The 24257-nt window shown below is 46.9% G+C and overlaps 1 long non-coding RNA gene across 3 annotated transcripts in view; it reads right to left on the reverse strand.

Annotated features, from left to right (window-relative positions):
- LOC106021011 overlaps nt 1-8426 on the reverse strand; it is a 114985-nt gene extending 106559 nt beyond the window's left edge. The window contains exons 1-2 of one of the 3 annotated variants that reach the window (XR_005877387.1): nt 7696-8426; nt 3076-4095 (exon numbers count right to left, since the gene is read on the reverse strand). This is a non-coding gene — a long non-coding RNA (uncharacterized LOC106021011). The other 2 variants (XR_005877386.1, XR_005877389.1) reach the window with 2 other exon arrangements.
- Between the last annotated feature and the right edge of the window lie 15831 nt (nt 8427-24257).

A 24257-nucleotide genomic window follows, 5' to 3' on the forward strand; every position in this document is an offset into this window, starting at 1 on the left:
ACCTCGATTCAAGGACAAGACTCATTCTTAATAGAATACTATAGGGCAGTGGGGCCCAGGAAAGAGGCAAGAGGCTAGTCACATCTCTGTGGACATGCCTGTCCTGGTAACAGCATATCCTAGCAACTGGTATCTGCATCCCTGAATCTTCCCAGCCATGAGATTGTCATTCTTGTTTCACGGTGAGAAAGGCAGGACACCAGGGGCTTCAAGGCCTCATCAGCATCGTCACCAGAGTTGAACACCAAGTTGATGTTGTAGAAACCCCTACACAAAAGGTCATAGAGGACATACCTCGCTGTAAAGGCCAGAGGTGGACAAGGCCACAAGCCACAGGTTGTTCATATATGTGAATAAAGACCTGCATATGCCATGATACATGTGTGTAGAGGTCAGAGGATGACCCCCAGTGTTAGTCACTTCCCTTCCCCTTGTTTGAGATGACATTTTTTGCTTGCAGCCATGCATGGCAGGGTCTGCCTGTCTGTATGTCTGTCCTGCCCCTCCTCCCATGTTGCTATGATTACTGGGATTACAGACAAAGGTCACCATATCCAAGTTTACATGGGTCCTGCTGCCTTTACTCTTTACTTACTACTGAGCCCATCCCCCCCCCACCCCCAATGTACAAATCATGGTTTTGGCATTCGTTTTCACATTTGTCCATAGTCTGTTTCTTCTCTTGCTCAACAACTTTCTCCTGATTACAAAAGAGACCTGCCAGTCCATCTCAAGCTTGTTTCTCAGAGTAAATGGCAACCTCCACATGACAGATCAAAATCAATGCCTAAAACAAAACACAGCACCACCAAGCCATGTCCCAACAGCACTCACAGGAGGTTTGGAGACACAGGACCCCAAGATGGACGCACATCTGAGACCTGCCCATGTGTGACATGGGAACCACATCTGAGACCTGCACATGTGTGGCATGGGAACCACATCTGAGACCTGCACATGTGTGACATGGGAACCACATCTGAGACCTGCACATGTGTGGCATGGGAACCACATCTGAGACCTGCACATGTGTGACATGGGAACCATATCTGAGACCTGCACATGTGTGACATGGGAACCATATCTGAGACCTGCACATGTGTGGCATGGGAACCACATCTGAGACCTGCACATGTGTGACATGGGAACCGACGTTGGTGTGCTCAGCCCCTGATGTACTGTTATCCCAGCTCTTGATTCCATCCAATTTGTGGCATTTCTCTGGGTACTAGAACAGTTTACTTACCAGGAGAGCCAAAGGGACTGGTCTGCACCTAGGACTGGTGGGAGGTTTCTCTTGCTAATGCTGCGCTGGCACTATTGTTTTTATCCTTAGGACTACTGCTCTCTATGTTGGAAAGGTAATGACTCTCTTTTAAAAGTTCTGTAGCTCGCTGTAAACCTGCAAACCTTCAGAGGACTGGAAAACAAGAGGACCTGGTAGTGGTAATGTTGCTGGAGTGCTCCTTCTCTAAGCACCTGGCAGGTATTAATTCCTTGGGCCCCTTGCACAGAGGTGGATGAGACAGTGATCTAAAAGTCCAGAGTTTCCAGAAGTTGAACAACAGGGCTTGGGGCCCAATAGCCCCTTTTCAGACCCTCCCTCCAATCCTTTAATGTTGCTATCCAAGTCTGGTGGCCTCAGGGTATGGCCCCTGAGAGCTGGGACCAACCCACAGTTATCTAAACACAGATGAATAGTCTTCAAGTAGACCCACAGAACTAACTGGGGAAAGATTCGAACCCAGCATTGACCTGTGAAGCCCCCAGAAACCTCAGTGGGTTCTGCAAGCACACTTGCAGAAGTCAACTTCAAAGTTCATGCCTCATCTGATTCTCCCAATCCATCAAGGTGTGGACAGTTCACACCTTGTCTACACCATCAAGGTGTGGACAGTTCACAAGGGAATGGGTACAACTGTAGCTCTAGACCACCCTGGTTCTTCCTAAACACCACAGTTTTCACTTAACAAATTCTATGCCCAATCAGGAGCAGGACCTGAAACCATAACCATCAGCTCTTGGGCATGCTGAGAGAGGCAGGCACAGTGTTCCTGACAAGGGGACAGATCTCAGGCACATCACAGGAGACCAGAAAGCTGAGAATGTGTGACTCTTCCCTTCACAGAGAGGCAGCCAATGCTTTTTCCACCAAAGACAAGTTCCCTCCCGGGCCAGGCCAGCCAGCCCGTGTTATGCTCAGGGCGGATGAAGCTGCTCTTAGAGCTCATTCAGTCAGGATGCTGACTCATTCTTAACCCGGGAAGCCCTACACACCCCAGTGAGTTGCTCAGAACAGGCTGCTGTCTTCCCTGCAGCCTGCTATGCCACTTTTAAAGCAAGTAACCATTTTTCAGATGTGCTTTAAAAAGTGGCATAGCAGTTACTGTAACTGCTATTGACAGTAAAAGGACGCTCATAAGAATAGTATCTATTCTTGTGACCTCAGGCCACTCCATGCCCATATCACCAACCATCCCCCTCCTGCTGGTTCCCAGCCTGTGACTTTTCTTTCTGCTTGTGAACATGATTTCCCACCTGGAGCATTAAGGGAACGGGAGAGATGTAAAACACAATCTCGAAGCATTTGCACATGTTCGGAGAAAAACCAAAATTCTGCTTCACTGCAGTATTTCATGCCCTGCAGCTGGACCAGGCTGCTTAGCCGGTCAGTGACCAGAGGCTGCCCAGGGGCTCTTCCTTCTGCCTCTCAGGAGCGGAAGCTAGACCAACCACCTCGCGCCCAGTTAGCACAAACTCACCGACCTCCATCTCTGACCTTCACTTCGGCTTCTAGCTAGGAATCCCAAGCAGCTGCCTTCCCAGGCAGGCATCCCTGTGTCTCACGATCTCCTCTGAGACAGCATAATACACAGTCAGTCGGCATCCAAAATGCACAACTAAGAAACTTCCCCCAAGAGAGCCGAAGACACAGCAGAGGTGGGGTGGAGGCAAAGGAAGCCACTTTCCTGACACCACAAACCTTCAAAGTCTCAGAGAGGCAGTGTCCACCCCAGGACCCAGCAGCTGTCACAGCTCTGAGGCGCACACAGACATCACCGACAGAGTACTCACCGGGAGAAGCTGATGAATGGTGGCCCCACCTTCCCAGCCACTGTGCTGTGAAGATCCCAAGACGTGCACGGCTTGCCTGCAGAGTCACTTGGAAACTTAGAAAGCAGCCATTGTAAAGTCACTGAGTCCCCTTCATTCTCAGAGATGTCCACATGATTAAGAAAAAAAAAAAAGACAAGAAAAAGAAAAAGGCGCACACCTCAGCCTTCATTGTCACTGGAACCAGATGACTCATGCTGACTCACAGTCACCACTTCCTCTCCCGACATTCTCTTCATACTTGTGAGCAGGGCTGGTCAGATTCCCAGGGTCTCCACCACCCTTCCGGAAGAGCAACTTCCCAGACCCTGGCAGTGACAGCCTCCGGCTCACAGCCATCGATCACCCTCACCAGGGAAGAGGGTTTTGTTTAGCAGACTCAGGGACAGCAGAGCTCTCACATGTAATTGAGTGTCAAATGCACATGGATGCCGTTTCACACTGGCTTTCTACAGTGGCTCACAGCAGAGGAAAAAAAATCGATTTTTGTCGTTTTGTAAAGGCATCTGGGTTTGCTTGCTCTGATAACACCCATTTCCTCTCATAGTTTCTTCTACACATAGTCCTCATCTAAAATCATGGTCTATTCTGAGCGGCTTGTTAGGAGCACGTGTGTCCTAAGCATGTGAGGACCTCGGTGACTTGGTCATCAAAGAAAGGCTAGACCACAAGAGCCAAAGCACCAAGGAATGCAATCAAAGATGCGGCTCTCTAACTTTTAAAAACTACTAAATGTTTCTGTGCAGGAACCAAGAGCCCGCCTCTGTGTCTGAGTTTTCTTTTGAATGATGCAGAGGGCGGGGCTGTCTTCCGCAGCGTCAAGCATTTCTAAATTACGAGAAGTACCCCAGAGAAAGCGGAATCCACAGAATCCACGTACCACTGAGCAGCCTCTGGTGAGTCTAGGTAGGGTTGCTGCAATTGTTGATGTCTCTATGCTCTGTCCCCCAAAGAAAATATACAGTTCAAAGTAAGGTCTTCCTGAATTAAAAACAAAAAAAGGCATTGGTCTCACTTTTGAACTGTGCATCCTAGCATATCAGAGAATTCTTATAAATAACACAGCATATATAAGAGCAGCTATCTGGGCCAGAGAGTCTCTTACAGATTTACTTATTTTTATTTTATGTGCATTGGTGTTTTCCTGGAGCAGGTATGTTTTTGTGAGGGTGTCAGATCCCCGGGAACTGGAGTTACAGACAGTTGTGAGCTGCCATGTGGGTGCTGGGAATTGAACCTGGATCCTCTGGAAGAACAGCCAGTGTTCTTAACTGGTGAGCAGCCTGTCCAGCACCCCTCCCCCACTCTCTTAAACACATGCAGTTTAAGGAAGTGCATTGCAGGCAGAGAGAGGGGATTTGGTGACAAGGAGGCAGGAATAGAAACCCATCCACAGCCTAAGGCAGTGTTTCTCAACTTGTGGGGTTAGACCCCTCTTGGGGGGGGGTCAAGTGACCCTTTCACAGGGGTTGCCTAAGACCACTGGAAAACACAGATATTTACATTACTATTCATAACAGTAGCAAAATCATGAGTTATGAAATAGTGACAAAAATAATTTTATGGTTGGGATCACCACAAGTGGAACGGTATGAAAGTGTCGCAGCATTAGGAAGGCTGAGAACCACTGTCTAAGGAGATGGACTACTTATCCTTGGAAACAGATTACAAGTAGATTTTCCTATAAAGCCTACAAATACCAGTCCAGCCCTTCCGGGACTTCAGTGTTGTTTGAGCTAACAATCTGCCCAGACTTCTGAGAACTGCTAAATGTGAGGGGAGGGTTATCATTACAAACCACCCTCTCTGGGTAATTCATTATACATCCTTAGAAGTCCAATACACATGGCCCATTGCAAAATTCAGACTATAACAGTTCCTTCCTTTTAGGATTGTGTGAAAGCTAAAAGCTGACTGAAGGACATGCGACAGTAGTGAGCTCCTCTGTTCTCTTACACCAGTGACCAGGTCAAAGCTGATACCTGAGGATATGTGTGGTTTATTGTTTGAAAGTTTTCCTACTGATAGAGTAGGTAAGCCACAGGCCACAATCAAAGATCTAGAATTCAAACAGATGACTTGTCCACTAAATATGCAACATCTTTTAAAATTCAGGGCCCATGATAAAATGTATGACCATAAACTGTTAAACAACGCAGACCATAAAGAAGACAATGACAGTAGATAGAGAGCAAAGGAAATACGGTGCTCAACCATTCACAGATATTCAACAAATGTGCTCCAGATGCCAGGCTCTGGTCTTGGGAAACAGCAAGGAGAAAAAAGGTCCCTGTTCTCAGGAAGCTTATATTCTCAAGGGATGGGGCAGAAAATAAACACACAGGAAGAACTCAAGATTGTTACATGAACTGTGTGAAGAATTGCTAGAAAAGTGAAAAGTCCTTGAGATGAGCCGGCTGGGGAGACAGGGATGGGCTGGTGAAGGAGGGAGGGAAGGGGCTGGGATTCTGTGCCTGGTGCAAGAACACAGGGCGTGGGGCAGGGTGGATTACACAAGAGAGTGGGATGGGCTGGTTGGGATTTTCCAAGGGCAGCACTTGCTGAAAGCGGAGCACCGGAGAGTCTAGTCAGCCCCACTTTGGTCTGGTGAGGCTGATGGAAGCTGAGCCATGCGGTGCCAACGGAAGTGCGGGATGGATTGGGTAGGGCAATGGCGGGCACAGCTTGATCCAGAAGAATTCCCAGACTTTTGGGTTGAGCAGTGAAGTGTTGCCACCTGCTAAGATGGGAGAGTTGAGGGAGGAGACTATCCCAGTGAGGAAGAAGTCACTCAGGGACTCTGTTCTAGCTACTGTTTGGCCATGCCTAAAAGACAACACGTGGCAATGCTTGTGAAGATGTCAGCAGACATGAGATGCAGGGAGATGGCTTGTGCTCAAGACAGATTGGAGAGGTAATGATCTAGAGGTAGAACCAAAGGCCTGGCCTGGATGAGAAAGACGCACAGAGATGTGTAGCGGCATCTTGCTGTGCCAGTGAGCTTGCAGTGGTAGCCACACCCTTTGGGCGTGGCGTCAGGTGTGCAGTTGCGACCCCGTATAAGGTAGAGGAGGGGCTGGCTGGCTGGCTGGCTCGCCTGGGTTGTGGTGAGAGCATCAGAAGGGCAGAGACTGCATCTTCTGGAGCAGGAAGACCGCAATGGCTATTTACCATTATTTACGTAAGTGCTTCCCTAATAAATACCTGTTTATCATTTATCTTGGGCCTGGTGGACTCATTTAAACCCCACCTTCAGATGAAAGGTGAGTGATGAGTGAGGCGGTTTGGACCCTTGGCCAGTGAGCCTGGAGAGAACCAAGAAAACCAGGGCTCAGTGCCAAGGGCTGGAGGTTTCAGGAAGGCAGAAGAGGCCAGCTGGACAGGACTGCTGGGAGTTCCCGTCAGACGGAAGCAGGGCAAGGCAAGCTGGTCAGAGCACAGGAGACCATGGTGACCAGGTACTTGGCAGCCTCTGTGCCCTAGACACAGCCTGGCAGCAAGGGCTGGGAACAGGGTGAACTCAGCCAAAGGAGTCAGAGCCAGATCCAAAGGCAGCACCTCCAACAGGGCACCAGGATACGTGGCACTTTGAGGCCTCAGCTGGAACAGTGAAATCAATTAAATGACTGAGACTGAGAAGGGTGGTGCATGCCTACAACCCCAGTACCAGGAGAGAAAAGCAAGAGGATCGTGAGTTCAAGGCCTTAATCAAATACCTCATCCCTGATTTTAAGTGTCACGACTAGCTGTGTCTGTTTGTAACTAGGGCTCTTACTGGCCTGTAGATGGAGAAGATACAAGGTGTAAACTTAGGTGCTCACTAACAAACAGGCACACTGGTCAGTGTACCACACTTTCCTTCAGTCCTACAGACACCATAGCTATGATCCTTAGGTTATGTTTGGATCAGTCATCTCTGGTTTAGTGAAGACAGGCAGTACTTTTGAAATTTAACAGGAAAATGTAACATAAGACTGTTATTGGGACAGACAGAAGAACATACGAATGGCTTCTTTCTGTTATAAGCAATGTCTGATAATACCCAATGTCACTTCCTATGATGTGATGTGAGTACTAAGTTTCATAGGAGAATATGTCAAAAGAATTTAAAAATATCTAAAACCTGCTTGGTCTGATGCAGGCTGCCATGAGGCAGGATGGAGCCCACTCTCTGATACCATCCCGATTCATGGACAAGTCCTTTTGTTAATAGCAGTAGTAGCTTCTTAATTTCCAATTCTCATCATTCATGATGTCCCTAATGCCTTCCTGAAACACACTGTGAAGGTACGCCTTTCGAAGGAGCTCTGCATCAGCTTTAACTGGACTGAGAAGAAATCACACTTCCTGAGAGTGGCTGGATTTCATCCAATCTAAATTTGCCAAAGTTCATTCATATTAATCCCCAGTGGCTTTTAATTGAAAAGTGTGAGTTTGGGATCTTATCTGAGGCCACTGTGACTCCAGGCCTGAGAAGAGGTTCCCAGGAGACTACTGTGGTCCCTGAGGCTCGCCCTACCCCTCCCCGGCCCAGCCCCCGCCTTCCAGGCATAGAAGCCTCCATTCATTGTTCCTGCTCACCGGCCAGGCTGCTTCCTTCTCTGAAGCGCTTCTTTCACTTTCACAGTGACACAAAGCCACAGCTCTGCCGCGGGACCACTCTCTGGCTTTCACATCTGCACAGCATCTTGAGCCCAGGTGGGGTGGAAATGGAAGGGGTTGTCCTCGAGTCTAACAGACTAGGGTTTGGAACTGGCCTCCCAGCTCAGTGGCCTCGAAGACATGTCTGTCCTGAGGCTTCATGTCCACACTATTAACTGTGGAAAGCCACAGACCTAAGGATGTCCTCATTGCAGCATTTGGTGGGGATTAAATGAGGGGGCTCAGGTAAGGGGGATCCCTTAGTCAGCATTAGCAAAAGCAGGTTGTTATTGTGGATATGTGATACTTTCCTCTAATACCACCCCTTCCTGGGTACCTCCCCTTCCTGTCTCCCTCCTGTACCTGTCACTCCAAACCACCTATTCTTAGATCGGCCTTCCCATGAGGGAGCAAAAGCAATGGCAACTTAGGTTAGAGAGAAGTCTGGCACTGGCTGTGTGGGCTGGAGGGGCAGCCCCAAACTATCACCAGGATATCAGGCACTTGAGTTTCTGATCTGCCATCTGGAACTTGGCTTTCTTTAGATGACTCCACAAACCAAAATGGTTGCTGAAATGACAGCTACCAAATCTGTATGCTCCATCTTGACAGTAGGAGGAGGTGTAGTCTCTCTATTAAGAGAGAAGGAAGAGGAGAGGGAGGACAATGGTGTAACACCACACCCATCCCCACCGCTGTAGAGCTTTGCTGAAACGACTTGGTAAATTTCTCCGTGTACCAAAGCAGGTCTCTCAGTCTCTTCTGGCTGCTAGATGTAGACTTGTCTCTGGGCAGGTCACCAGAAATATATAGTAGGGCTTTTAGGTAAGCAAGACAAAGAGAAGATACAGATATATACATATACTCCTATCCATCAGTATTGGCCGTTGCCTGGAACACAGGGTAGCCATCAGTGCCCTTCCGTGGGATCCGATGTAGGCCACTGAGAAACAGGTGATCCATGTTCCATATGGACCACAGGTGGAGGGACACAGCCCCACCACACAGAACGCAGCACACACAGCAGCAGCAGCCAAGGGAGGCAAAGAGCAAGCCTGGTCACCTCTTGACCCGAGCACACTTACGTGGAGTCTCATTTGTGCTGAGCCACCCATGATGGCCACTGCTTGTTGTAACGAATAGGCTAAGGTTATAACTGATGATGTATCCGGGAGACGTTAGCGACTCTTTCCTGCTCTCCGTAGCCTCTTCATCCATGCTGCCTCCTGGGAGGGTCCCAGAAGCACCATCCTTGCGGGAACACGCCCCTCCCCCTCCCCTCCCCTTCCCTCCCCTCCCCCTCCCCTCTCCTCCTCTCCCCTCCCCACCAATGCCTCTTCTATTCTCTCTCTCCAAGAAAGCCCGGTTTAGTCTTAAAGCCCTGAATTCCCTCAACCCTTATGCTGTCGTTTGATGCTTGGGGTCTGACAGAGCTCTCCCTTTCGCTGCAGTTCTCCACCGCCCCTCCCACCACACACCAGACAGGAGGACCCAGAGGGAAAATCCCGTCCCACCCACACCAACTCCCACAGGTGACCTTTTGTTTGTATCTGGATGACTGAATGAAAGCAGTGGAGTGAGCTTTGGTTTCTGTGCAAACTAAATCCAGACAGGACTCCCAGCAGAGCTGCAGGTGTGGGGAACCCAGGGCTGCCTCCACCACCTCTGGGTGAAAGCTCTCCCGTCCCCCAGGGACCACTCACAGTGGCTGGCACACAGCAGCGCCACAGTCTGTGCCATTCGCTCGAGGAGGGTGGTTATCTGTGCATTCTCAGCTCTGAGGCATTCCTTGCTTTCATTCTGTGACACCACTTTTGTCACAGGGGGTGACATACTGAACTGACAGCTTGTTTCTTTTCCAGGTGGGGCAAACGTTCAGCTGCTTTGCTGGGAGTGTGGTGCAGAGGTCAGTGCAATCCTTACCATCAGGGAAGGGATAGAGCGCCGGAGGTCAGGGCCTTGCCAAAAGCCAACCACATTTAGAGGCGAGACTAGGCTGGCCTCAGAGCAGCGGGAGCCCCACGTAACATGCAAAGAGATGACGGGAAGGCTGGGGAGAAGGCTTAGCGGCTAAAGGCTCTTGCTGCTAACCGTGGTGAGTTCCATCCCAGGACCCACAGGGTGGAAGGAGAGAACAGACTCCTGAAAGTTGTCCTCTGACCTCCACATGACCACGCATGCACCACACTACTGCCGCCTCTGCAGCCGCCACCACCACCACACAACCACACGACCACCACCATACACACATACACATTTTTAAAGATGCAGGGAGAGACCGGATTCCCTTCTTGTTCTGTAAAAGAAATTAAGAATATGAGGTAAGCAGGGCAGGAGGGGGTGGAGATAGGCACCCATTGTTAGAGTATGTGGCGGTTGGAATAATGCCCCCATAGGCTCGTAGATTTGAATGCTTGGTCACGAGAGAATGGCACTTCTTGAAAGGACTGGGAGGTGGGGTTTTGTCGGAGGAAGTGTGTCTCAGGGCTTTGAGGTTTCAAAACCCAAGTCAGGCCCAGCGTTTCTCTCCTCTTCCTGCTGCCTGGGGATCTGGATGTAGATCCTCAGCTGCTTCTCTAGGGCCATGTCTGCCTGTAGGTAGCCATGATAATGGACTACATCTCTGAAACTGCAAGTAAGCTCCAATGAAATGTTCTCTTTTATGAGAGTTACTGGGGTCATGGTGTCTCTTCACGGCAATAGAACACTAAAACAGAAGCAAGACTGAAATTCAGCTCCTTGGGCTAAGAGCTGCATGTAACAAAAGCAGCACGTGTGAAAGTCACACAGTGTGGGACTTAATAACCTTCGTGAGGGCCACGAAGCTGGGGTCTTGGGCCTTTGGCATCCCCTACCTGCCCTGTCTCTGTATTCCACTCCATTTTCAGGAGTGTCTTTCTGTCTTTTAAAAACTGTCTCTAAGTCTGTCACTATCCATGTGTTCAGATCCTGGAAACCTTAGCAGGTGCCCTGTGAACTCAGATCCACATCAATAATATAAGATGTCAGAACAGAGGAAACAATAGGCCTGGTGAATAAGCCTACTATCCCACCCATATTAGACTGAGGTACAGGGATCGATTTCAGGGTCTGCCTGAGCTACAGAGTGAGTTCAAGGCCAATCCTAGCACCTTTAAGAGACCTTGTTGCTAAAATATACAAAAAGGCTATGATGTAACTCCACAGTAGGATGCCTGCCTATCTTGCACAAGGCTATGGGTTCAAGTGCTGGCAGCTCCCAAGGAGAAAGAAAAGAAGGAATAGAGGAAGTCTTGGCTTATGTCATATGAAAGCCAGGTGGGATTGTGGCCATGTAGAGCTGACTGGAAACACACAGCTAAGGAATTGGCTTCATTCTGTGAGAAATGAATTGTCAAAAAGACAGTGAACTGAAACACGTCATCCACACAATAAAATATTATCCAGCCACAAACAAGAAATGATGTTTCCATATTTGTCTCAGTTTGGAAGAATCTGCAAGAACCTCGTGATAGGTGACCCATCACAACCCATCTTTGGATTTCTTTTACACAAAGGGTTAAACTATTTGTAATTGCAGTTTCCATAAATGGTAAAGAACACTGAAGGCAGCTGATTCTGTGGACTCTGTCCTAGTTAACACTGACTCTCAGTCACATGGTCCAGAGTTATCTGAGAGGGAAGCCTTGATTGAGAAATTGCCTACATCAGATTGATCTATGGGCATGTCTATGGGAGACTGTCCACTGTGGGCAACTCAATCCCTAGGCAGGTGGTCCTAGGATACATAAGAAAGCTAACTAAGCACGAGCCTATAAGCAAACCAGAGTGCAAGCCTGTAAGCACTGTTTCAGGTTTGAGTTCTTACTCTGACTTCCTTCAATCATAGACTGTGGCCTACAAGTGTAAGCCAAATAAATCCATTCTTCCTCTAAGTCCCATCAGTTTTTAATGTTTGGTCAGGTCCTCATTCCCTACAGAATTGGACAGGGGAATGCCATATCTAGCAAAAGCAACCCCATATTTTCTTACCAAAAAAATAGCAAAAACCTTGCCAAGTTCAGGCAAGATTATCATCTCTGAGCCCATAAGACATCTCCTTGGCCACAGGAGTTTCTAAAATGATGAAACACTTAAGGAAGATCCCACCTGTCCCTATGTCCCTTTGTGCAGTTGTGTCTGAAATACAAAGCATATGCTTATTCAAGATTTTTCTTAGTGTATGCAAAGGAAGAAATTAATCTCTAGTGTATTTTATTGGGGCATGTGCCAGGACATGCAGTGGAGCTCAGAGGATGACCTTAAAAAGTCAGTCTCTCTCCCCATCACGTGGGACCCAGATCATCGGGCTCAATGGCATGAGGCTTTACCCACTGAACCTTCATGCCCGCCTCTTATCTTTTCTTCCTCTCCCTCCTCCTCTTCTGTTTACATAGATGGGGATTCTCCTTGAATAAAACACCTGTACCCGGTTATTTCATTCCGTTATGTATAACACTAAACTTGTTATGTTTAAGCATGATTGTTGAGCCCCTTAGTGCCCAGTGCCTAAACTGTTTTCACAGATGTTTCAGATGGCCATCTCAGAAGGACCTTAAAAACATTCCTCTCTTTGTCCAATGAGAATGAACCAGAACTACAGCAGTCACAGAAAGGCTTCATTCTGTTGCCTGATGGCTTCATGGTCCATCTCATAGCTGGCCAAGTAGCCCTGCTAATTGAGAAGTTCCTTCATGCAGAAACACTCTGGCTTTAGCCCACAGAGTCAGGCACCCTGCCTAAGCAGTCTCAGATCCCCAAAAGAAGAGCAAAACTATGTAGTGGGAACACCCGGTTTGGCTTTCAGAAGGCAAAACATCCTAACTCAGATACAGTCAAGACTGCCCCACAGCCTCTTCCCTGCTCTAACATACCTGAGGCTGTGAGGAGTCTAAGGCAGGGACCAGGATGGAGTCAGAGCAGACTCTGGGCAGACTCTCACAGCATCATTTGACTTCTCTGAAAACAGCATCTCTTCTGCAGAGACCCAGTGACACGAAGTTAACTGCCGTGTCCCTGACACTCAGAACCTGCTTGGCACATACTGTGCACTCAGAATAATTTAATGACTGTGTTTACAAGCTCTCTCAATGTCAGCATTCAGAAATCCATCAAAGTCACCAGCATTTTCTCATGAAGGAGCAAATGCCTCCAGGCTCATACAGTCTTCAACTGACAATGGGGCGGAGTACCAGTAAAAGCATCGTACATGGAAGATATGGGAAATTGAGCATGCCCTTAGTGCACGCAACAGCACCCCAATCATCTGCATCAGCTCAGCAACACAGCACACTACACCGGGGCGATTGCTTCCCCCTGTAAGCACACAGCCAGAGCTTCAACTACAGGAAATACCACCTCACTAGCCCAGGGGCGAGGTCAAAATTCCAACTAAGAAGTATGACTTCCATTGAATGTGTGTCTTTTTCTTGTCATAATAAAATAGAATGGTCCTCTGTGGAACTATCCTACATGAGGTCAAGGGTCATCTATATGTTTTCCTACTGGCCTGTGCTCCTGGAGTAAAGTCACTTTCTCAGCTGGCTGTTCTCTCTCCTGCCTTGATCCCGAGGTAAGGTGGGCAAAGCTTCAGAAAAGGGTAAAGGGGCATGTGGGAGTAGACCCTGCACAGAGGGACAGAGGTACAAGTGAGACTGATAAACTCCCCCGTTCCAAAACCTCAGGCCAACCTTCTTCCTCAGACCTCTCCTCTTTCCCCATTTCAGATGCTTTTATCTCCCCCCAGGCCTCCAGAACTTGGGTTTGTATGACCAGTGCTAAAGGTCAACTGTAGGACGAGGTTAGCCCATCTCCAGTAAGACATCTCCATCATGGTGCATACCATTCAATTTCCGGGAAGACGAGATGACAGCTCTGGGTGTAAGAGAGTATTTCAGACCACACACGTACCTGTAAGTCAGGTGCGGCTCGTGTGTAGAACTGTATGGGCATCTGGACTGGTGGAGAATTGGCCCACTCAAGAAGACAGGAATCCCTCAGATCTGTCGGCAGCATGGAAGGTTCTCACTACAATAGGAAAAACAGACCACATACAATGCTATATACTGGCAAGCATGTGTCCAGCAGGAAGGACACTGAATAGAACCCGTCACCATTCCCTGTCAACATCGCCATCACCGGCATCCTCACTATCGCCTACATGGATCTCACTACGCCCAGGCACTGTGCAAACATTGTCTTCTCATGCAGTTTTTCAAGAGTCTCCCAGGTAAACAAGGAACATCTCTCTTTGCTTTTCCCTTGTTTACCCAGGAGACACAGCTGTGGTGAAGCAAGGGCCTGTCTTCAGACACTGGAGGAGGGAAATCTTTACTGTGGGCAGAACTTCCTGTAGTACATCAGTCACTGCAGGGAAGCTAGAAACAGAGCCTATGAGATGACCTCTGACTCCAGGTACCTCACATCCTGGGACTCACTCTAACAGAATCACACCCTTAAGTCTGAATCTGACTTGTTTCTAACAATAAATATGGCAGACATGATGGAGTATCACTTCCAGGATTAATTCTGTCTCCAGGGTATTTTCTCTATCTCCTTTGGTTTGCTCACCCTGGAGGGAGCCGGAGTGCACATCATGACACAGTCTTAAGGAGTAGAAAAGGCTAAGGCCAGACACAGCCATGTTTGTAACCTTGAAGCAGATAGAGCCACACATTGAGGTAGGTGTTGGATGAATGAGAACGGCCCCTGCAGACTCATATATTTGAACACTTGGTCCCCAGTTGGTAGAAATGTCTGAGAAGGATTAGGAGGTGTGGCCTCATGGGAAGAGGTATGTCATTGAGGATAGGTTTTGAGATTTTAAAAACCCACATCTTTCTTAGCTAACTTGCTCTCTCTCTCTCTCTCTCTCTCTCTCTCTCTCTCTCTCTCTCTCTCTCTCTCTCTCTCTCTCTCTCTCTCTCTCTCTCTGCCTCCTGTTAGTGTACCAGATGTGAGCTCTCCTGCCTGTCACCATGCTCTCCACTAAGATGATCATAGATTCTAACTTTCTGGAACTAAGAACCTCTAACTTTCTTTTGTAAGTTATCTTTGGTCATGGTGTCTGTATTAGGGTTCTCTAGAGGAACACAACTGATAGAATCTATCTATCTGTCTGTCTGTCGATAGATTGATGTAGAGATAGATACATAGGTACATAGATAGATACATAGATAGGATTTGGTCCAGCTACTTGAAAATGGCTGTATACCAATGGAAAGTCCAAGAATCCAGTAGTTGTTTAGTCCACAAGCCTGGAATCCTGAAGAAGTAGGCTCTAATGCCAGGGAAGGAATGGACTTGGTAGTGAGAGCAAGAGTAAACAGGCAAAGGCAGAAAGCTTTCTTCTTCATGGCCTTTTTATAAGCTAAGTGTTAAGTTCTCTACATCTTCCATTGTGTGTCTTAAGTCACACCATCCTCTATAAAATATTGGCTCCAGAAAAGAATGTTTAGCACAGAATAGATCCTCAACAGAGGAAGGGAGGGACCTTTCACTTGTTCTACAGCACCTACAGTCTCAATAAATAGCGAATAAAGCACACATGTTGATAAAGTAAGAGTGAAAACATGATTGGACAATAGGTAACCTTACTTAGGTTGCCACTTCTAGTCTCGGTTTAGCAATACACTGACGGCGACTTCTCCTTGGCAGGCTTTACTAAGAACACTATTTCATAGCACCCAACATTCATCATTGAGTATAAAAGTAAACAAATCTTTATTTATTACAGTGTTCCAATAAATAACACATTAATACGATGTGTGAAGGCCAGAAGCTACAAGTCAAACGAACAGCCTGACATTAATAGGGAAAGCTCACGGCTCCTCTCCTAATTTATGACTTTGTGCAGAAATTGGAGCTCATTTCAGAGTCAGCTTCAAGGGCTGTGGGAACAATGATGGCAGCTGCTGAGAGGCTGTGCGGGCTCATTCTTCACTGTCAAATGCAGGCAGGACCCTTATTTAGTTCATCTAGTTTTTCACTTCATTATCCAAGGCCTTTAACTGGTAGCCTGAGGCAAACTAGAAGACTTAATGTGCTTTAATCTAGAATAGTAATCTATTCAAAAGCCTTTTGCCAACAAGTAGCTGTTTGCTTACTTCCAGTTGTATATGCAAGGGGTTGGAGAAAAGATTTTGCAAAATAGAGAATGAAAGGATATCAGGTGCAGTGGCACAGGGGATCCCATGAGTCTGATTGTCTCCCTCTGAGAGCTATTAGGACCCTTAAAGTTTGTGATCAAGGCCCCCAGCATTTTTACAAACTAGGGACACAATTCTCCCCAAAAGTTATTGACATGACAAAGACAATACTTTTTCATCCTCTCTTTAAATCTGATTTTAAACTCAGAAAAATGGGTCTGGGCTTTCTGTGTGGTTTGTTTCCACGTATTAGTGAGTGATTGTCACTAGGGCTTTGCAGAAAGCTAAAAGAAATTCAACCAGGCAAATTCTTCAGCTAGTCCCAAGCAGCTCTGTACATTTCTGTCAAATAGCTCTGGATCCATCGGCAGAGGGGGGTGGAGCAACTGGGAAGGGCTGCCCTTTCCCTCCTATCCATGGATGCACTTACAGATGCTGAGAAAGAGAACTTCCCACACTCCTGTGGACCAGGAACCATCCAACAGAGAAGCTGAACACTTCCTTCAGAGGGTGTTAGTAAGTTCTCACAACTTCTCCAGGCCAACGTGCTGTGTCTGGGTGAACAGATATTCCTTGTGCATAGAGAGACTAGGGAAAGCTCATGCAAGAACCAGCCAGAATACCCCAAAGCCACACACACACACACACACACACACACACACACACACACACCAGGGCTGGGGGATGGAGAGGGGGGTGAGATACACACACACACACACACACACACACACACACCCCAGGGCTGGGGGGTGGAGAGGGGGGTGACACACACACACACACCAGGGCTGGGGGATGGAAAGGGGGGTGAGACACACACACATACACACACATACACACACACACACACACACACACACACCAGGGCTGGGGGATGGGGAGGGGGGGTGAGAGAGTCAACTTTCCCAGTCTTGAAAAAACAAAGCTATATTCTGAATAGAGCTCAAAACCAGCCTCAGATTTGGGCTTCAACTGTTAGAATTTCTTAGGCCAGACATATTGGTACATGCCTGTTATCCAGAAATTAGTAGGCGCAGGCAGGAAAATCAGTAGTTCGAGGTCATCTTCAGCCAATCAATCAGCAATCAAAATGGCCTCTGTCCCAGAAGTCATCTATCCAGATCTTCCTCACCTCTGCCATATGTGAGATCAACTTCATTCCTTAAAGGAGCTCCGGAATGTGTCATCTCTAGGCATATAAGCAGAACTTCAGAACTATACAAAAATCACTTGAAAATATGTTTCCCTCAAGCTACTTGGGCAGTTGGTAACTTAGGACAGAGTTATCACCCCATCATTAATTTGAAGTAGTTAAAATCATATCATACTCCTGCTTTTCAGTTTTGTGATCAGAAGCTGTGCCCCAGACAGGGCCTGGGCCTCTTTCCTCAAAAGATCACAGAAGCCCTCCTTTCCATTCATGCCTCTTTTCCCCTTCAAAATATCAGTCCCTTCCATTTCCTCCGTCACAGCGCAGGCCCAGAGGCAGACCACTTACCTGGAAACCCGCTTTCCCTTCCACCAGCATTTTCTCTAAAGCCAGTCCCAATACATTCGAGTACTGAGAAGGTTAGCCAGCTTTTCCATTGCTGTGACAAAATACCTGAGAAAAAGCAACATATAAGGAGGAGAACTTGGTTTCGTTCCGTTTCTCTCCATTATCAGTTGGTTCCATTGTTTTGGCACCTGTGGTGAAGGCAGAACACTATGGTTGCGGTCCTAGGGTAGAACAAAGCTGCTCACTCCTCCTGGCAGGAAACAAAGAGAAAAAGGAGGATACCAACGTCCCTCAGGGGCACATCTGCAGTGATGTAACTTCCTTCCACTGGGCCTCAAACGGTTCTGTTTCTTCATTATAGCAGGTGACCAAGAGTTCAACATGGAGGATATTCAAGATCCAAACTTCACCATGAAGACAAATGCACAAAGAATGTGCCCACTATTATCACGATCCACAGGGTTGTGACTAAAACTGCCAAGGTTTGCAGGAAGCTCCTTTCATCTCTCCTTCCAGAATTTGTTGGCAAGAGTCTTTGTAACTTGAGAGGTACCCTGTAGTGTCCCATCAATCCTTTCTCTCATCTACAGCCTCATGCCATGAGTTTCCTTCCTCTGTCTGTCAAAAAGGCAAATATAACATCTGACCCTGCTGTTGGCAGCCTTCAGCCACCCAACACTCCAGTTATGACATCACAGGTCACTTTTATAGCCTTGTTGAGCTTCCCAGAAGAACGAAGTGAAAATCTTCCCACAACTGCAGTGAATGAGCATGGTTGGCCCCAGGAACCAACACGGGATTACATTTCACAATGTCAAAGTTTCTCTCATGTGAGAGAACATAAATTAACATCTCCGCAGCCTAAACCCACCTAGAGAATCTCGGGACAAAAGCAAATCCATTTGTTTTATGTGAGCAGCTAAATTAGAGTGGAAAGTACTCCAAGTGGGACCAACTGGTGTGGGCAACCAGTTTCTGTGCTGTCAGTCATGTTCTCCATGGTCCCCAGCTCACGGCTCCTCCCATCTGGTCCCTCTAACTGTGAGTTATTGTGTGCTGCAGTGGGAGTAAGGGAATTTGATCATGGAGGACCCACTGAAGTCTCAAAAGCGTTTAAGATGTGACAAGCAAGGCCACAGCATACATAATCGATCATAAACAAACCTAGAGAAAGAAGAGATTCCTTCCTGCCAAGATCTTTGGCCTTGGCACGATTTCTGTGTGTGGATCCAGAGACAGATCCCAGAAGAGGCACGGAATCCTGCCCAGGCCTTTAAAGCTTTCAAAGATTTGACACTAATGTGACAAAACAACATAAAGAAACAGAGTGGCTTCTATTTTAAAGTCTGCAATGATAAAAGAGGTTTGGTGGTTTCCAGGAGGAGGTGAGGGTCTCATGGCAGGCTTCCAAAGTCATCAGTCCCAGGATGAGTTCAGCAGAGGAGGAGAATCAGAAAAGTAACCCTTAAGCAGTGGGCAATTCAAAAGCCCCAGAACAGGGCTTTCAGATGTGATGGCAAGGCCTTGACCATTGTGTTTAAGATTTCAAACACAAACCATTTGGAACTGGTGGTCCTCAGCAGGGTCCAACATCCCGAGAGCCTCAGCAAGGGAAGGGGAGTTGTAGAAGAACATGCATATGCTGGATACAGAAGACGGCTTGGAACTACAGAAGGTTCTGCGGCAGATACAGGGGTAGACGGGGCAGAACTCATTGGAGGCAGAAAAAGAAGACTGTGGTCACACCACATTTGCCACCCTGGCACCTGAGAAATCTAGAAAGGTAATGGTAATGGACGAAGCAGGAAGAGGAGCCTATGGGGAAATAGACCAGACTGGCATTTGCAACTTGTATTTATAGGACCAGAAAATCCATGGTGAGGAAATGTCCCAAAGGAAAGACACGAAGGCTGAGCAAAATGGGGACCTGGGGCCAAAGATCCAGACCTGAGATTTGAACTAGAGAAATTTGTGGAACTGGCCAAATCTGTAAGGAGGGATCCCTGGAGACATGGAGGGAAGGTCAGAGCTCCTCAAAGTGAGCTCCCTGGCAACACTCACTGGCCGCACATGCAAAGAGCCCCAGGCCGGGATCTCCAGCCCACACAGCAACTTGGCAAAAAAAAAAATTCTGCTCCACTTTATAGATGGGCCCGTGACATTTGCTCAAGTTCAGAAGCTATAGCGGGGCGGGGGGGGGGGGGGGGCGGGGGAAGGGTGCTGAGAAAAGAGTCCAATGCATGAGGCTGTGTGGCTGAGTTCTTCCATCCAGTCTGAACAAATGAGATGGGGTGGGGGCTTGGCTACTTAGTTTTTATTTACTAAGAACTTGGAATATCTAAGTTTGGAGAGGGAAAACTTTGCAGGTTCCAGGGAAGTTACGAAATCCAGGGAAATTATAAAGTGTACAGAAGTGGCTGGAGCATCAGCTCAGATCTGTAAAAGCTTTGGAACTGAGAAACTCGGGAACTGTTGAGATAGATGAGCTGGCGGAGGCCGTGGTACCCTTGGCCTGGTCATGTCTCTCTGGAGAACGGGCCGCAAAGCTGCTTCCATACAGTTAATGTCTTGCTGGCTTGGTTTTCTAAGAGTCAAATCAGCCCCACTGTGCCCAGCACAGCACAGGAAGCCCTGAGGACTTTCATTTCTCCTTCCCACACCTGGCAAAATGTGAATGAATTTCCCTAGGGCCTCCATTCATTCTCTAAGCCTAAGATATGATCAGTCACTTGAACTTCCACACAAGTTTGGACACCTTAGAGGAGATTTGCTTTCAAATCCATGCAGGAGAACACATGATGGGGCAGAGGGTGAGACCTGTTGGCCAAAGCATAGTGCACTGTCTTCTTGATACGGAACTACAGTCAAACGGTGCGGTCCCCATGCCCAGCCTGCTGTGGCCCTGTGGCCAGCTGTCACCAACAGGAGGTGCTGCGAAGGAATGTGGGGACAGCTTCATCAGAGAGGCAACCGGCTTTCTTTACTCCTCCTCTGTTCGTCTGGACAACGATCTGCTGCAAGATGCTTTTTATAAAGATAGATCTCAGCCCTGTGGCTAATACATTGTTCCACTTACTAAAAATAATTTTCAAACAATTAATAACAACATCATGAACAGGCAGCCAGGTTAACCGAGATTGTCCCGTCCAGTCTGTCCTTGGGCCAAATAGGGTGACTTAGTGAACACTGAGAATTGGTCTGTAACCTGCCTTCAATCCCAGGGGCCAACTGCATTTGCAGTGACTCAGAGAAGTAGGTGGAGTATCTCGTTTCTTGTTCTTGGTTCTTTTTCTCCCTCTCCAGGAGATAGAGAGGACCCTTGTCAACCTAGAGTTCCCAAAGGCCTCCAGGCAGTTTTCTTCCTTGGGTGTTGTTTCTGTACACTGTGATCTGCAACATTATGGAGGCTTTCTCTGACAGTGCCCTGGAGCAGAGCACTCCCCCACGCAGAACAGAAAATCAATAAAGCATAGTTTTGAGTTGAATGAGTTCTGTCTTTTGTTGGTAAAATATGGAGCTGGGGTCCCCAGTTTTTCCTTTTAGAGCATGAGACAAAGAGTGTGAAGACCATTTGGGCAGAGTCTGCATGTTAATCACACAGTTTTGCTTTGCTTAGGAAAAGCCTGAGCCTTGCTGAGCACCCAGCTTCCTCAATCATGTAAACAGCACAAGGCAGACTTACCAGAAACTCCCCTAGCCTCTCTCCTTATCCCTCATGACTGACAAAGATCAACAGATCAGCAGCAGCTGTGTTCCAACAGCCTTTCCCCTTCTGCACACGAGGGAGGTGGAACCTGTGTCAAGACCGTCTTTGAGGATGCATAGCCAGATCTCAGCCTTGCTGTCTTACCGAATAATCCTTTTCCAGCCAGATCTCAGCCTTGCTGTCTTACCGAATAATCCTTTTCCTGGTTCCAGTGGCCTGTCTTCAATTCACTGGGCCCACTAAATGTAGATACCATGTAAAACTAATGCAAAAAATCAAATAATAATACTTGGCCCTCTAAATCACAAAAGGGAGGCCATGAAGACCCATGGCAACAGGCTCTAAAGCAGTGGTTCTCAATCTTCCTAGTGCTGTGACCCTTTAATACAGTCCTTCATGTTGTGGTGAGGCCTCAACCATAAAATTATTTTCGTTGCTGATTCATAACTGTAATTTTGCTATTGTTATGAACCATAATGTTCATGTTTGATATGCAGAATATCTTCTATGTGATATGAATAACCATGGAAAGGGTCATTTGACTCTAACAGGGACTCAACCGAGGTTGAGAACCACTGCTCTTAAGAGTGTGGTAAAAAGGCGTTTCTCCTTAGGTGGTCTAAGACAATAGACCTCAGCTTCCCCAATGCTGGTGGGCTTCAGACCTTCCCATATCTCAGCCAAATGTACAGTCTGATTTAGTTGGTATGAGCTGAGCCCTGGGGTTCTGGTGTTTCAGAAGCTTCCTGGGATGCCATCCTGGGTGGTCCAAGGACCATACTTTGAGTAGTTAACATTTAGAACAATTCATTATGGAATAATAGAGTTAGGGGCATTAGAGGTGTAGCCTCAGATCTGGGATTAGGGCAGACAGAGAAACTGTAACACCAGAGATACCCTGCTCAGCTTCCTGACACTGTCAAGGTTTGATCACGCAGATGTGTGCACTCACACCTGAGAGGATATATGCCATGTTGCTAACACTATGCTACACAGAAAGATAAATGTCATGCAATCTCCATTACATGTGAAAGCCAAAGTGTCAATCTCCTAGAGATGGAGAGTAATGTATCTAAGTTACCAGGGGGTGGAGGGAATAGGGGCAAGGATTTGATTATAGGATGTGATTGGATAGGATGAGTAACTTCTAGTGTTACAGTATGGCAGCTGTGGTTGACAACATTTAATTGTGTGTTTTAAAATCACAGGTAGAGGAGCTTTTTGAGGTTTCTGAAGAAATAAATGACAAATGACAAATGTCTGATGTGATAGGTATGCCAGTTATCTTGATATGACCATTTATATTGAAATGTACAATGTGTTGAAAAGTCACACTGTGTTCCATAAATATGCACAATCATTATCTGTCAATTTAAAAAAATGTGCTACAGCCTTTTCTCCACACCCTACATCATGTGGGTAACACATTCAGCCTGGAAGTTTGAGCATTCATTCTGGAAGTTTCTTTTTGAGTCTCAGTCACAGGGGTGACTTTAAAAAGCAAATGTCAGAAACACCTTCTGATAGCCATGCCTGTATGGCTGACTCTTTTAATGCCACTAACCTGGCAGATAGACGAGGCTCCCAGTTGATGCTAGCCACTCAAGCGACAGCCACTAAAGTCCAAAATGAATGTGATGGTGCTGTTCTCTCCCTTCCCAGATCTGACAGCAGCTGCTGACTGCCAGCAACACCAAACATCCCAGGCACTGTGCAGAGGAGACTCAAGGGTGCTGGGTCAGAGCCAGATCCCAGGTCAGCTCTCTCTGATCATTGATAGTTAACTGACCTTAGATTACCTCCGTTCATTTTTCTCTAGCATCCCATGGTATCACATGATTTTTAAATAGATCTGCGCTGAGAAGACAACTGAAGAGGAAGGAACGAGCAGGGTGATTTTTCTACACATGTATTTGGTATAGAATTTGAATCATTTTCTGATTTTTCTATTAAGCCTTGATCCAAATATGAACAAAATAGAACATGTGGCCAAACAGAAGGCCTGGCCCAGAAAACACAGGAGAGATGAAGACAAATCATGCTGAATTTGGGATTCTCTGGGGAATGGGCTTGAGAACCTCAGAGAATGCCAGCATGAGCGGGCTCACGCTTTTGTTGCTGTGACCAATGGAGAGAGGCCTGTTTTTGACACATCGCCTGACCTATTACAGTTAGGGGTCCCTCAGCTTCCTTGTATCTATTTCCTGGGCTTACCACCCAGGTAGACTATGATACTGTAGAGAAAGGGTTTCACTTGTCAGTCTCTTGCTCTGTGACAATGGGTGACCATGAAGTGATGAAGCCATCGCTGCTGTCATGAACTTCCTTATTTAAGAGACTTCAAAATGACGCTCTCTACACTCCTGTTCTCCTGATTGCCATGATCTTTTCAACACCAATAGGGATGGGGCTGGATTAATATCTAGCCAATATCCTCAATGATGTCTTCTCTACATTATTTCTTGTGTCTGAGTTAAAGGTCAAGATCATGTTATTCTATTGTTTTCTCCTAAATGTTCAAGTGCCTCACCTTTTCTGACTAAGTCAGCCATCCCTCTGGAGTGGTTTTCAGCCACATTATTTTATCTAGTAATTTGGAGTTTTGATATGAACTCAGTGATAACCCTCATAAATCATAGGACTTTTATTTATAATAAAGAATCAGAGACTTAGAAAGTAGATGACCAATACACCCCTGAAGTTATAGCATTGTGCTGCTTTAACCCCAGGGTAGTCAAAATGGCAGAGTGCAATCTTTTCCATTTTGTGAGACTAAATAGAAATCAATTTTCCATTAGCACTCATTAGAAACATGGAGAAAGCTTGTGTGAGCTGATCCAATCATGGTGACTCCTTTAAACAGTTAAGTTGATGATTTAAAGAAGGACTCAGATCATGAGGTGTACTCAGGGACACGATTATTATCTAAAACACACAGGGCTGTGTTCATTCACAACAATATCTCCCCAACCCCCACAAAGAGCCCCAAATTTCATTGGCCAAAGGATTGTTATTTGTGTATAAATGTATACTCACAAAAGTACACTTCTGTAAAAGCCATGCTTGCTAGTTCCATCCATTGTATTTATCTGAGCATGTTTATGCACTCATTGGTATTTATTATATTGAGTATACC

This window comes from Mesocricetus auratus, unplaced genomic scaffold, assembly GCF_017639785.1.
Source record: "Mesocricetus auratus isolate SY011 unplaced genomic scaffold, BCM_Maur_2.0 Super-Scaffold_100004, whole genome shotgun sequence".
Lineage (NCBI taxonomy): Eukaryota > Metazoa > Chordata > Mammalia > Rodentia > Cricetidae > Mesocricetus > Mesocricetus auratus.